Consider the following 13,471-nt stretch of genomic DNA (forward strand, 5'->3'; position numbering starts at 1 on the left):
CTGTACCCCACTGGTCTGGGTCTGTCACACTTAACATATCGAATAACCATAGTAGTCTGTTCCTTGTGAGAACAAACTGGAGTGGCATCAACAATGACTGAAAACTACTTGGCAGTGTGAATCTCATGAAGAATTGTTGTTTGTACAAATGACCCACATAGCTCAATAAACTCGTTTTGTATGTGTGTGGCGAGATAATGGACTTGCATGCTCTTTTGACTCCCTTGCGATTCTCGAACACGTTTAACATGCTCTGATAAAAGTGGGTCATATTTGCTGAGGAGCTCAACTGTGCCTGGAAAGTTTCCATTTGCACGATCACCAATACGTTGACTGGAACCAAAGAAAGCCAGAAAGAAAAAGGATGACATTCAGGATACGCTCAAGAAGTTTTTTCCAGTTATTAGTTTCTGTAGAGAGTTCAGTCAAGAGTAAATTCTCAACTGAACTTTCAGCTGATGTTGCCCTACTGGCTGATTTCCATTCAACAAAGTTTTCTTTGTGTGACGTTGAACTCTCATGTGATGGTGTTCGGTCTTTCAACTTCCTCCAACCTCTGTTGATGCTTCATCCTGATTGATCAGAGAGAACTGATGCATTTGCAGCACTTTTGTTCAAAATGAAGCAGGGTGCACAGTACAGAGATTGTTTTTCCGTACTCCAGCATAACCAGTCTCTTGTGCAGGTCTCACCATTTGGAAGAGTTTTTGTCAGCAGACGAGTAGGGAAAGCAGGATTATCAGCATCTCGTGGAATGTTACTTGGAATTTCAAAACAACTAATTTGAAGAAAATTGCATTTGGGCAGCATTGCTCTTGTCAATAATTCCAATGTCAGTCACAGTCAAACCTGTAGTACTCATGAATTGCTCTTGCTGCGTAAGATCTACATCTTCCTGTTGCTGTTGAGTTTCTTGACCGTACACAGGATCTTCTGCTACATCTGTTACTGTTGGCACATCTCCTTCTTGACTACTGTCCTCATGTTCAGGTATTGGCATTGAAATATCACCTGTTGCAGTTGCGGAGTTTTCATTATCTGTAGTGTTGTTTGTTGGGTAAGGCGGGTTTTCCAGTGGTTTGAGAAACGAAGTTATTGGCTTTGAGCTCTTAGCTGCTGCTTCACTCAGTTGTTTTCGCCATCTCTTGCTTTCACCCCTTTCAAATCTCCTCTTCCTAGTGATCTATTGAGTCAATGAGTAGCCTATCCACTCTTGAAATATTCTGCCTAAATAAGTAGCTTATCTAAACTTGAAATCTTCTCCTGTAAACCATGTACACAAATGCTGAAAAGACTGAAAACGATGGAATACGAATTAAGGCACAAACTGAAACAGTCAGACAGGTTATTATCCTATCACTGAATCAAAACTCAAGACGCAAGATCTAATATAACAGGCTGAGCTGAAGACAAAGGGATGACATATATATAGTAAACCCAGACACGGGTACAGACAGAGGAATAAAGTCCAAAAATTTCAAATGTGTGTCCTCACGAAACTCACTGTACAAGATCGTCCTCACAGATTTTCACCTTGAATCTGGGCCTATAGTCTCTGGCACATCTCTCTTAATGGGGGTGGGGAACCACCACTGCAGCCCCCCCTGCTGGGTGTCCCAGGGATCAACTCGGCTAGCCCATGTGCCCTCTTCTGGTGGCATCTCCCTGCCTTCACTTCTGCTCCAAGGATCCCTGTCACTCCCAGGCCCCCAGCATCCTCTTCATGACACAGCCCTCTGGCTGTGCCGCACTCTGCTCCCACCTTCCATGAGGCCTGCAGTCCACTGTCCAGCCACTTCCTCAGTGGCAAGTGGGGCAACCAGGCCTGCCCACTACTCCAGGGACCCTGTAGACTACATAGACTCATAGAATACCAGGGTTGGAAGGAACCTTAGGAGGTATCTAGTCCAACCCCCTGCTCAAAGTAGGACTAATCCCCAGACAGATTTTTGCACCAGATCCCTAAATGGCCACCTTAAGGATTGAACTCACAACCCTGGGCTTAAGAGGCCAATGCTCAAACCACTGAGCTATCCTTCCCCCCATAGATGGCCACTGCTTTCAGCACCCCCTCCAACTCCTCTGTAGATCTCCTGGGGCCACTTCCCCATAGCCCCAGCACCCTCTTCACCCCTGCCTCAGGGCCTCAGGCTGAAAATCCCTGTGGCCCGCCAGGAGCTGCCTTTAGCTCCCCGGATCCCTGCCTGCAGCACTGCATTGTCCAGGGTACTTGCTGCCTTCAGCCTCCAAGGCAGCCAGTCCTCCTCCCTCCTCAAGCTCCAGGGAGAAATCGAACCTGCTCTGCTCTGCATCCCTTCTTATATGGGCCAGCCCGGCCTTGATTGGCTGCTCCACACAGCCTCTCTCTAATTGGCTGCCTCCTGCGCAGCCTCCCTAGGGCTCTATTAACCCCTTATGGGCCAGTGTGGTTCAGACGCCCCATCACAGGGAGTAAAAAAAATCAGCTTGAGGGAAGATTTGTAGGTTTGATTTTTTAAATTTACTTTTTGGTTCTGGTTCAGTATTAGCTGGTTGGAGTTTGGGGGTAGCAGACAGGTCAGTGTTGGGAGTGTCATTCTCGAGGAGGAAAGGCCTTTTCCCACTTAGGAGCAAACTGGAGCAGCATCTGGAAGAGATTGTACCAATCTTTGCCCTATTAGCTAGACAAAGCCTTGCTCAGACCAGAGCTCATGCAGTATCCAGTGTGAAACCATGCCCTGGGGTGTTCCTGCAGTGTAAACGCATCCCAATAGAAAGAGCATGTGTTCTACACAAAGCCAGGTCAGAGGCCAGCATTCTGCCTTCCCTCCAAAGTGAGCACAGCACTGATGAGCAGGAAGTGCCTGGCTGGAGCGGCAGCTGGCTTTTCTCTGCATTTGACAGGATTATAACCTCTGCAGGTGAAAAGGCAGCAGGAGAGTCTGGCAACAGGTTAAATATCAGTCCCCAAAAAGGAGGATTGTTATAGTCCAGGACTTTGCAGCTCTGTGTCAAACAGGGACTGTCTGTCTCAGAGTAAGACACCTGGCTGCAAGAAAGGGCAGAGCCTGAGTGAGTTTGGCAGCCTGCAAAGGGATTATTGGCCAAAGCGAATACAATGCAATGGAAGGAATTACGAAGCTGAAGTTGAGTACCAGTGCTGAAGGGAACCCATTGCCTACAGCTGGGCTAAGCAGCCCTTCGGATCAATGCTGGAGACATCGACACATTGTTACTTGTGAAACACTTGCCTCTCTAGCTGTACTTTGTGTACCAGGTGACATCATGGTGAATGGGTGGGACTGGCGTGCAGTTGTGCAAAAGGTAGTAAGTAGCCTCTGGCACCAAGTTGGGCCCCTTCCCTGGCATCAGGTGCAGCTCCCACTTCTCTGGCTCCAGAGCCCAGATCCTACCGAGGCCTCACTCCCCTTGGCTAGACCGTGGGAGCTCACAGCAGGAACTAACGCGCTCTGACACTGCAGGATTCCCAGCAAGAAGAGATGACCTAGCAGGTTATGGGTTTGTTTTATCTGTAACTATTTGTTTCCAACATTCTTATCCACTCTCACCCGAATCTCTGTTCTCTGATAATAAACACTATCAATGTATCTCAGTGCTGGGTGCTGGGCAGAGCTGAGTTCTAAGCTGGGCTGGACTCTTCTTTTGGGGCCAGCAGGCCTGGTACTTCTATGAGGGTTCAGTGGATAAGAGGGGGGTGCTACAGGGAACACTCGGTGGGGCCAGTGTTTGGTGTGTGCCCATCGCTAACCTGCCCAGAGAGAGCAATGCCTGTGCATCCTTCTCCCTCTCCTGAGATACAGATGGCCTTTTTCTTGGCTACCTCTGCCTTAGCCACTTTAGGAGCTCACAGCCACTGGAGAGGTCTCAGAAAGGCTTTATCAGCCATTGAAATAAGAGCAGCAAGTGGGGAAGGGGATGGTTTGCTCCTGGCACTCGGAAGCGATTAACAGAAGAATGATGCAGCAGGGAGCAGCAGGCGTCAAGACCTTTCTGCTCCATTTGTGTCACAGGCACTCACCCAGCACAAGATTTCTAGGCAAGAGAGGCAACCACCCCCAGATCCTTGTCAGGGAGAGCCTTGCTCCCACCAACTTCTCCTTCCGAGCACTGCTCCTAGAGAGAAGTCAGTGCTACCTGAGCTGGGAGACTTGGCTGGAGCCACAGCTGCTGTCACAGGGCCTCTGTATGCTAACACAAGAAATTCACATCCCTCCCCACAATGAAAGAAGCTGCGTCAGTGGAAGCCTTGGGCAGCCCCGTCTCAGAACTGGCTGCCTATCCTCTGAATTATACTCCCAAGCTGGGATAGGCGACAATTAATTGCAACAGACACTCTGTTCAGACACCATGCTCAGAATTCACCTGAGAGCCTTACCAAGCACTCTACACTCTGCACTATCCAGTCACGCTGCAGTGAGGGTCCTTGGATCTACCCTCTATCCAAGGTGTTGGTAAAATGCCACTCAGGGGAGGAACTGACCCCTGAGAAAGGAAACCAACCAAACTCAATGGTTCCTCTGAGTCCAGGACCTGAACGCAGGCTATAGCAATGAGAGCCCTGAGCTGTAGTCACTAGAGCAGGGGTTCTCAACCTTTTTCTTTCTGAGATCCCTCCAACATGCTGTAAAAACTCCATGGCCCACCTGTCCTGCAACAACTGTTTTTCTGCATCTAAAACCCGGGGCTGGTGTTAGGGGGCAACAAGCAGGGTAATTGCCTGGGGCCCTGTACCGCAGGGGGGACCGTGAAGCTAAGCTGCTCAGGCTTTGACTTCAGACCTCATTGGTGGTGCTCGGGGGCACCAGCCCCATGTGGTGGAGCTTTAGCTTTCTTCCCTGGGCCACATTAAGTCTAATGCCAGCCCTGCTTGGCGGACCCCCTGAAACCCGATTATGGCCCCCCAGAGGGCCCCGGACCCCTGGTTGAGAACCACTGCACTAGAGCATCAGAAATGAACCAATGAGACTGGCTTATTCAGGCTGCGCTGAGCCAAGTGCATCACTGTCAATGCAGATCTGGATTTGGGAGTGGGGGTATTTCCTAGGATTTAATTGTAAGCAGGGTCTGAATGAATTCTTCCCTGACCGCTAGCTGGGAGGGGGAGAGACTTCAGGAGTAAATTGTATTTACATGAACACACCTACTCTGCTTAGATAGAGCGGTGTTGCTCAAAGTGATCAACTTTGGCTGGTGTTGGGTTACAAATCACTTTAGTACGAATGCAGAAGTAGAGAAATGTTGATATCAATGTTGTTGTCTTTATTGTATGAATAAAGGGGCGCAGAATTGTGCTTAACTTGTCCCAAATGAGGGGGTCACCCTCAGTTGAAAGAACCTCATTAAGCCAGGGGCTCAAATGCCAGAGCCCTGTGAAAGTAAGACAGGAGTGGACAGGTATCTAGGGTTCCCAACTGTCTAATTGCACAAACCCAAACACCCTTGTCTTGCCCCACCCATGCTCTAGAGGCTCCAGCCCCCCTCCCTCCATTGCTCGCTCTCCCCCAACCTCACTCACTTTCACTGGGTTGGAGTGTGGGAGGGGGCTCTGGGCTAATCTGGGGGCAGAGGGTTGGAGTACAGGAGGGAGTTTGGGTGCAGGAAGGGGCTCAGGGCTGGGGCAGGGGGTTGGGGTGTGTGATGGAGCGCGGGCTCTGGGCTGGGGGGTGGGGCTGAGGGGTTGGAGTGTGGGAGGGGCTCCGGGCTGATCTGGGGGCAGAGGGATGGAGTACAGGAGGGGGGTTGGGGTGAAGGCTCCAGGAGAGAGTTTGGTTGCAGGAGGGGGCTGGGGCAGGGGGTTGGGGTGTGCCATGGAGTGCGGGCTCTGGGCTGGGGGGTGGGGCTGAGGGATTGGAGTGTGGGAGGGGCTCCTGGCTGACCCGGGGGCAGAGGGTTGGAGTACAGGAGGGAGTTTGGGTGCAGGAGGGGGCTCAGGGCTGGGGCAGGGGGTTGGGGTGTGCGATGGAGCACGGGCTCTGGGCTGGGGGGTGGGGCTGAGGGATTGGAGTGTGGGAGGGGCTCCTGGCTGACCCGGGGGCAGAGGGTTGGAGTACAGGAGGGGGTTTGGGGTGAAGGCTTCAGGAGGGAGTTTGGGTGCAGAAGGGGGATCAGGGCTGGAGAAGGGGGTTGGAGTGTGGGACGGAGTGCAGTATGCAGGCTCCGGCCAGGTGGTGCTTACCTCAGATGGCTCCCGGAAGCAGCAGCATGTTTGGCGGTGGCTCCTAGGCTCATGGGTAGCCAGGCAGCTCTGCACGCTGCCCCTGCCCACAACTTAAGCACCACCCCCACAGCTCCCATTGGCCATGGTTCCCCATTCCTGGCCAATGGGAGCTGCAGAGTTGGCGCAGGGGCGGGGGTACCGCGTAGAGACCCCCTGGCCGCGATTCCTCCTAGAAGCTGCTGCTGGACATGTTGCCGCTTCCTGGAGTGGCGCGGAGCCAAAACAGGTAGTGCCTTAGTCCTGCTGCGCTGCCGGACTTTTAGTGGCCTAAAATCTCCCAGATTGGCTTCAGTAGCTGCTGGGAGATCGAGCCCGATTCCGGGAGACTCCCGGACAAACCTGGAGGGTTGGCAACCCTACAGGCATCCCAGCCAGGAGGTGTGGACTCTCCCTACGGGTCCCCAATCTGGTTGAACCTGTTATTCCCCAGTGTTCAAAGATACAGCTAAATAGGCTGCATTCGGAGCCTTTGTTATTTTAAGAGCTTAAATGAGAGCTGACATCACTTGTGTGGGAGAGCGTTTCTGCCCAGCCTGCTAAAAGCTGACAATCACTAAGAGTCTGTCCTGCAGAGGTCACAGCAGAGAGGCAGATGGCAGCAGAAGGGAACTGACAGTCGGCCAGCGGGAGCAGCGAGCAGTCAGCTGGTGGGAGCAGCGAGCAAAGTGAGCAGCTGGCAGGGTGGCCAGCAGAGAGGAACCGCGGCTGGCGGGGCAGCCAGCCAGAGCAAGTGCTTGGATGGTGGAGCAATCAAGGTGCCTTCTTCCCCAGGTGGAAGGGGAACTCACACAGATGCATCTCTGAACCCTGGGTCCTCACTGACCAAGGACAACCATTGTGCGTGGGGTATGATGAGGGGGCAGAGAGGGGCACAGAAAAGGAATTTTTGGTTATATAACTCAGTAACACGAAGCGGAAGGCTCTGCCCCACGCACTTTGGGGTGAGTGTCCTGCTCACAGTTCTATAATTATGAATCCTGCTTGCGGCATTTTACCTATTTAATACTGGGTGACTTCCCTCCTTTCACTAAAAGTTTCTTTTCTACACTCAGACTCTGTGCTTGCAGGTGGGGAAGTATTGCCTCTCAGAGGTGCCCAGTGGTGGTGTGTAATTTTCCCAGGTTACTGGGTGGGGGCTCGAGCTGGGTCTGTGTTGTACTGTTGAAAAGGAACCCCTGGCTATTGAACCCGGCCCTGGTTGCTGTCGGCTCCACGTGGCAGCCGGGTTACAAAATCAAAGACAAAACTCACTAGTTTTTAAAGCTCAGATACTTAGAATGTTGAGACTTTTAGTCATTTTGGGGTTTTTTTTGGTTGTTGTTTTATCTTTCACCCTCCATCTTAGTCCACCTTCTTGTTGTTAAGATTGGTGCCCTTTTTAGGTGCCTATTTTTCTGATTGATTAAAATTTAAGCCTAATCTACCTAGCGACAGTAAAGGCGGGAAGGGGTCATCTGACCCCCAGTTATTCTGCCTAGTGACAGAGTCTATATAAGGGGGTTTCATACTCTGTCAAGTGCTGTCCGCCCAGGAGGCAGCCCGTGTTCAGTTCAATCCACGTTCATGCTCGGGCGTGTGATGGAGGAAGAGGAACATCAACAGAACACCTGTGCTTACCTGGTTGTCCATCGTCGGGGAGGATCTCCTGTTCAATCTCGAGTTCCTGATTCCGGTAGCTGTCCTCAAGGTCCCGACCTGAGATACCTGAGAAACAAGATGAACAAGAGTATCGTGAGCCATCTACACCTGAGCTCCTGTTACTTCTAGAGACTGAGTAACATTGACATTTTATTTGTTTTGTGCCCATATTGGCTAGGGGTTGGGTCTGGGCTCCTAGCCCATTGTACTTGGAAAACCACCGAGCTGTTCTCTGCTTAATCTGTTTCATGCTCTTTTATTCTGTTTTAATGTTTTATTCCTCTTTCCCCTATATTATGTTACTTACACTTTAATAAAACCCTCCTGCCTGTTTTCACCTTTTAAAATGACTAAGTTTCATTTGACCTGCGACTAATCAGTGATAGACCCTACAGGGGAATCAATCCTTTTTGGGAGGTGGTGTGCTTAAATCAATCCCACCAGTCTCTTCTGGTAACAAGATGTCTGGCAGCCAGCGCTGAAACACTTGCATTGTCAGGATGGAGGATGGATGGCCATAGGCTTGGGGAGGCTATTTGCAAACTGGCTGATCAGAAGGACAGCCAGTGGCTTAGCCATGGCAGAAAACTTTATCCCACAACAGTCCAGATAGAGCAGACATCTGAAGAGGAGAGGTTCGGGTTTAACTCTAATTGTGGAATTCAGAGGCTTGGGCATGTCACATATTATGATGGTGGAGCTGGTTGGGAGGGGTATAGCCTTTGCGGAACCTGGTAGCATTTGGGGTCGCTGTGGACTCTCCTCAAGGCATTTAAGCCAACGTGGCACCCACATAGGCAGGTTAGATAAAAACATAAAATACTCTTATTAGAAGGTTGCAACATAACAATACTTTATTTCTTAGAATTCAGAACCTTAACACACAAGAACCCAAAACCAGAGAGAGACAAAGCAGGCTGCTCCCTAGGGCAGCGAGGCACAACTCAGCCTACAGTAAGATGGGGTATCTGTCTGCTGACTAACTCTGCTTGCCTGCTTCCCTACAGAGCCAGCTGTCTGCAAGCAGGACCAGGAAAACGCCTGAGAATGTAAAGTGATTGATCACAATTATAACACATATACCACACCCAATAACGGCACCTCAGAGTGGGCAAGATTTAACAGGATGCTCCTGTGGGGCCTGTAGGGAAATCCACTCCTTCCCCATGCACGCAGAGAGGGCCAGCTTTGGTTCCTACAGCTGCTACAGACTTTAAAATCTCCAAATTAGCCTCACTAGGTAACATACAGATGTAACAAGGATGTGTCCCCTTGGCACACGTAACTGCTGCAGTGATTAAAGGGGAAACTGACAGGGCCAAAAGCAAGTGCAAGAAGGGACTATTCCCATGGACTGGTAGGGAAGACAGGGAGTCCCAACCGCAGCTGGTCAGAAATTTTTTGACAGATGTTTTTTCTTCAAAAAATGCCAATTCATCAAAGCCAAAACAGTTTGCAGGAAAAGGGCTGGTGCTGCTGAACTCCCTGTTTTGGAAAAAAGTTTTGAGGTTGTTGAAGTGTCTTGGTTTGATGTATTCAGAATGAAAAAAGTTCCACTTTCTGGCTTGAAGTTACATTGTTCTGCAATTTAATTTCTAGTAAAAAAAGTCAAAATCAAAATAAAAGATTTGATGGACCGGATCCAGTTTCTAAATTTTATTTTCGGTTTGCAAAAATTTCAGCTGGGCTTTTCCTCCCAGCTGGGCCAAGAAAAGTGTTTGAAATCTCACATTCTCACAGGACAAGAAAAGTGGTCCCCACTCAGCTCCAGTCTCAACCACTGCAGGGTAGGAGTGCCAAGAGTTTGACTCAGAAATGGGTATTGCATCCAGCTCCCAAACATCTGGGCGTTAGTCCTCAGGAATTCCTCTCTTCCGCGGGCTGAACAACCAGCGTCCCCCAGGGAGTCACTCACCCCCTCACCTGCACAGGCAGGCAAGTAAAAGAGTGCCCAATCCCACTGCCAGGGTTACCCGGCTATGCACGGATCAAGCCAGGTGTGTGCAGCGTCCACCATTACCATCCTATACAGTACTGGCAAAGTCTGTTGGGAGTCATTGGCTCTGAAAGCTCGTTCCAGCTCCCTTGTGCCCCGCTGCACTAGAGAGCTGTACGGATTGGCCCCTCAGTGACCTGACACAGCTCTGAATGCTTAAATGAAGGATTGGCAGTCACCCCACCACAGCCCTTTCTGAAGACACCAGATGACAGCTCCGGGGGACAGGGACAGCAGCCACACTTGGGGCTCCCTGTCTTAAGTCATTTAGAGCCAAATTTAAAACCCAAGTTTAAGATTTGGGGTAGAAGAAAATGAAAATGCCTCTCATGGAAAAACCAAGTCAGCCAGGAAAAAGATACGAGTAATAAAATCCTCTCGCAGCTCCCAGGGAAACAGGACCCAGCTTCTCCTTGGCACAAGAGCAATGGGCAGCCTTTGAATCATTTAGTCACACAAAAATTCAATGAGAAATGGTTCCCAGCTCCTAGAGCAGGCGATGCTAGGAACAGAGCTCTCTGCCTGAGAGAATGGCCAGATAGAACTTATGCCCAAACACAGCCAGCCCAGCCCAGTACAAACCGACAAATGTACCCCTAAAACCTCTCCTGTCCTTCCTTCCCACCCCTACTCACAGCACACCCAACATGAGCCAAGTACCTTCTAAAAGCACTCCCCAAGCAAGCCCGTCAACCACAGCTCTGCTTCCAGAACCAGGCGCTTCATTTGCAATAGGGTTAGGGGGGCAGTTGCCCACCCCCCCAACCTTTGTTTGCCCCCTCCCAAGTTTGCATAGGTCCACATGCTTCACTTTTTGGCTCTCCCCTGACTTTGCAGGATATAATATAATATACCTGCATAGTAGTGACACAACTTTGCCTCCCCCAAATGTTTCTGAAATGATACTCCTGACCCAAACCATATTGAAATCCTGGGAAATTTTATACAGTCCAGTTAACCCAGAATTCCCTTCTTCTTCAGTGTGATGGGAGCATTTTTGGCCAATCAAACACTAAGGCTGAGAAGTCTGTTGCTCTGGAGTTTGGTTATGAACAGGTGTCCTTTGAGTGGCAGTTTCCTCACTCAATGAGAATTTTGATTGGTTGAGGAACTGTCACTCAAAGGGTAACCGCTGTGACTCCCCACCTTCTGAGGTCCAACAGTTATGATCTGATTGGCTGACAATGTTGTACCTGAGCGCCATGTGCATGAGTGGGATTCTGGGAAGGCTGCTACAGGAGTTCTATAGGGCAGAAGCCTGGTGGTGAGTCATGGCTGAAGCTGAGCAGAGTTCTGCATGTAAAGCAGAATTCAGCCTTGGGAGCTGTGACTTTCCCCATGGAAAGCTGAGTTCGGGCGTCTGCCACACGACTCGCTCCAGGTTTGGCCAAGTTTCCGGGAGGACTCTAACCATAGAGACCATGGGTGGAAGCTGATGCTAGATTCATGATTCAAAACTGAAGCTAGCTATGGAAGGGTGGTCTAGTCTAGGGGATTAGCCCCTAGTCACAGACCTTGGTTCAGTTCCCTCCTCCACCCCAAACCGGTCTATGTCACTGCAGGGGTGAATGCTTTACAGCTCGTGAGATGCTCTGATAGCAGGTAATGGGGCATATCAGTGTCACAGGTAGAGATAAACTCAGGCTGGAAGTAAGGTGCAAATAGGTAGCAGCGAGGGTGATTAACCATTAGCCAATCTACCAGCCAAGGGTAAGGGATTCTCCATCCCGTGGAATCTGTCAAGCAAGACTGGGAAAAGCATTTTCCAGTTCAACCACAAGTTAAGGGGCTGGAGGCAGGAGGCAGTGGCCTGTGCTCTGCCGGAGGTCAGACTAGATGAGCCCGATGGTCCCTTCTGGCCTTAAAATCTGTTCAGTCCGAGCATTTAGCCATTTGGATAAAATCTCCACATTTCTGCATCATTCCCCTTAGCGGTATCTGTAAATGGGACAATGATAGCTGCCCCCCTGAGGCGGGGGTCTGGGGCCCTGTTTACGAAGAGTTATGGACTGCACCTGACTGTCCCCTGCAGTCCATGGGCAAGATGGGGTTAGCACTCCCCCTTTGCTTTGCCAGTCAGGGCCCTTTTCGCCCAGGCTAGATAGTATGTGACTGGTGTCTCCCTTCTCCCCTCCCACTCCCACTTGTCCTGAAAATCCTGCCAGAGGTGGGAGTGTCACACGAGATATATGATGCTGGGCAGATAGAGATCCCCGAGGGCTGCCCTGTCTTGCTCTCCCCGCTACACAGCACTCTGGCCATGCGTGACACTCAGCAGGCAGCCGTGTCTCCAGATGTGCCCTCATCCCAGAGCACTTCCTGCTCCAGGGGGGAGGCTCAGAGCTGGGGGAACTGTCTCAACCCTCTGGCAGAGGCCCCCTGCTGTGATGTTAGCTGGTTTATAACCCTTCTGCTCCAGCATAGACAAAGCAAGGGAGCCAGAGGACAGCTCTCAATCCTGAACTGATAGGTGCCTTTCTGGTGAACCTGTCACTTGATTTTCACAGAACCTCACTGCAATAATCACACGAGTTATAATTCATGCCAGACAACATCTGTCTTTTCCCCAGGTCTGCAGCAAAGAGGGCAGTACCAGGGTCTCTCTTCTTAGTGAGACGTTGTTTCTGACAAAAACCCTGCAGCGCATCCATCAGCCCATTACGGAGAATTGCTGTAAATAACCGGGGCCCTGTCATCAAATCAGTGAGCACCATCCATGCTTTTTCCTTTCTCACCGTGTTTATTCACTCACTAATTCCCAGCGATGTAGTCCTTCACCATGGGTCTCCCAGTCACTAGTAGGAATTAGCAAGATTCTAGTAATATATATACACTGCTTACTGTATTTTTCACTCCATGCACCTGATGAAGTGGGTTTTAGCCCACAAAAGCTTATGCCCAAATAAATTAGTTAGCCTGTAAGGACTCCTCGTTGTTTTTGCAAGATTCTCGTGCTTCTCTTTGAATGAACCAAGAGACACTTCATACCGTTTGGAGACTGGGCATATAGATCGATAGATGTTCTCCTAAGCATATGTAAGTCTGGCAGCCTGGAAAATGCCAGCATCCTAAGGGTTAATACATCCATTCCCCTCTATCTAACATTTCCTTTGTTGCCAGTTCACACACACTCACCAGCAACTGATGCTGCTTCATCTGTTGATTCTGCTTCCCCCTAGTGGACTTAAAGGTTTCCCTGTAAAAAAAACTTTCAAATCTTTCCCTGGTTTGACCTTATTTTAGCCTTTCCTAGTTGCTTCCAAGGTGCTCAGATACCAGGCTGATGAGCGTGAGACAGACACTCTACAATGCACAAAGAGATGCTTGCAAATAGATTTTCTGGAGGACAGGCCATGGCACCTGGAAGTTTGGGGCTGAAGGTGAATTCTCACTGTAATTCCTCAGCTGCTGACACTACAGCAAAGCAAAGCTTTGCATGGCTCAAGAGTAACTCTATTGCCAAGCTTGTGTGGCTTCACACAACTGGAGTTTCTTGTTAAGATTAGGTCCTGGAAGACATGTCACGTGATCAGATGTTGCAATTTTGTTATATAATAAAAATGAAATTACAACATTCATACAAAAAGAACTGGAGTACTTGTGGCACCTTAGAAATGAAC

The sequence above is a fragment of the Malaclemys terrapin genome, chromosome 22, assembly GCF_027887155.1.
Source record: "Malaclemys terrapin pileata isolate rMalTer1 chromosome 22, rMalTer1.hap1, whole genome shotgun sequence".
NCBI lineage: Eukaryota > Metazoa > Chordata > Testudines > Emydidae > Malaclemys > Malaclemys terrapin.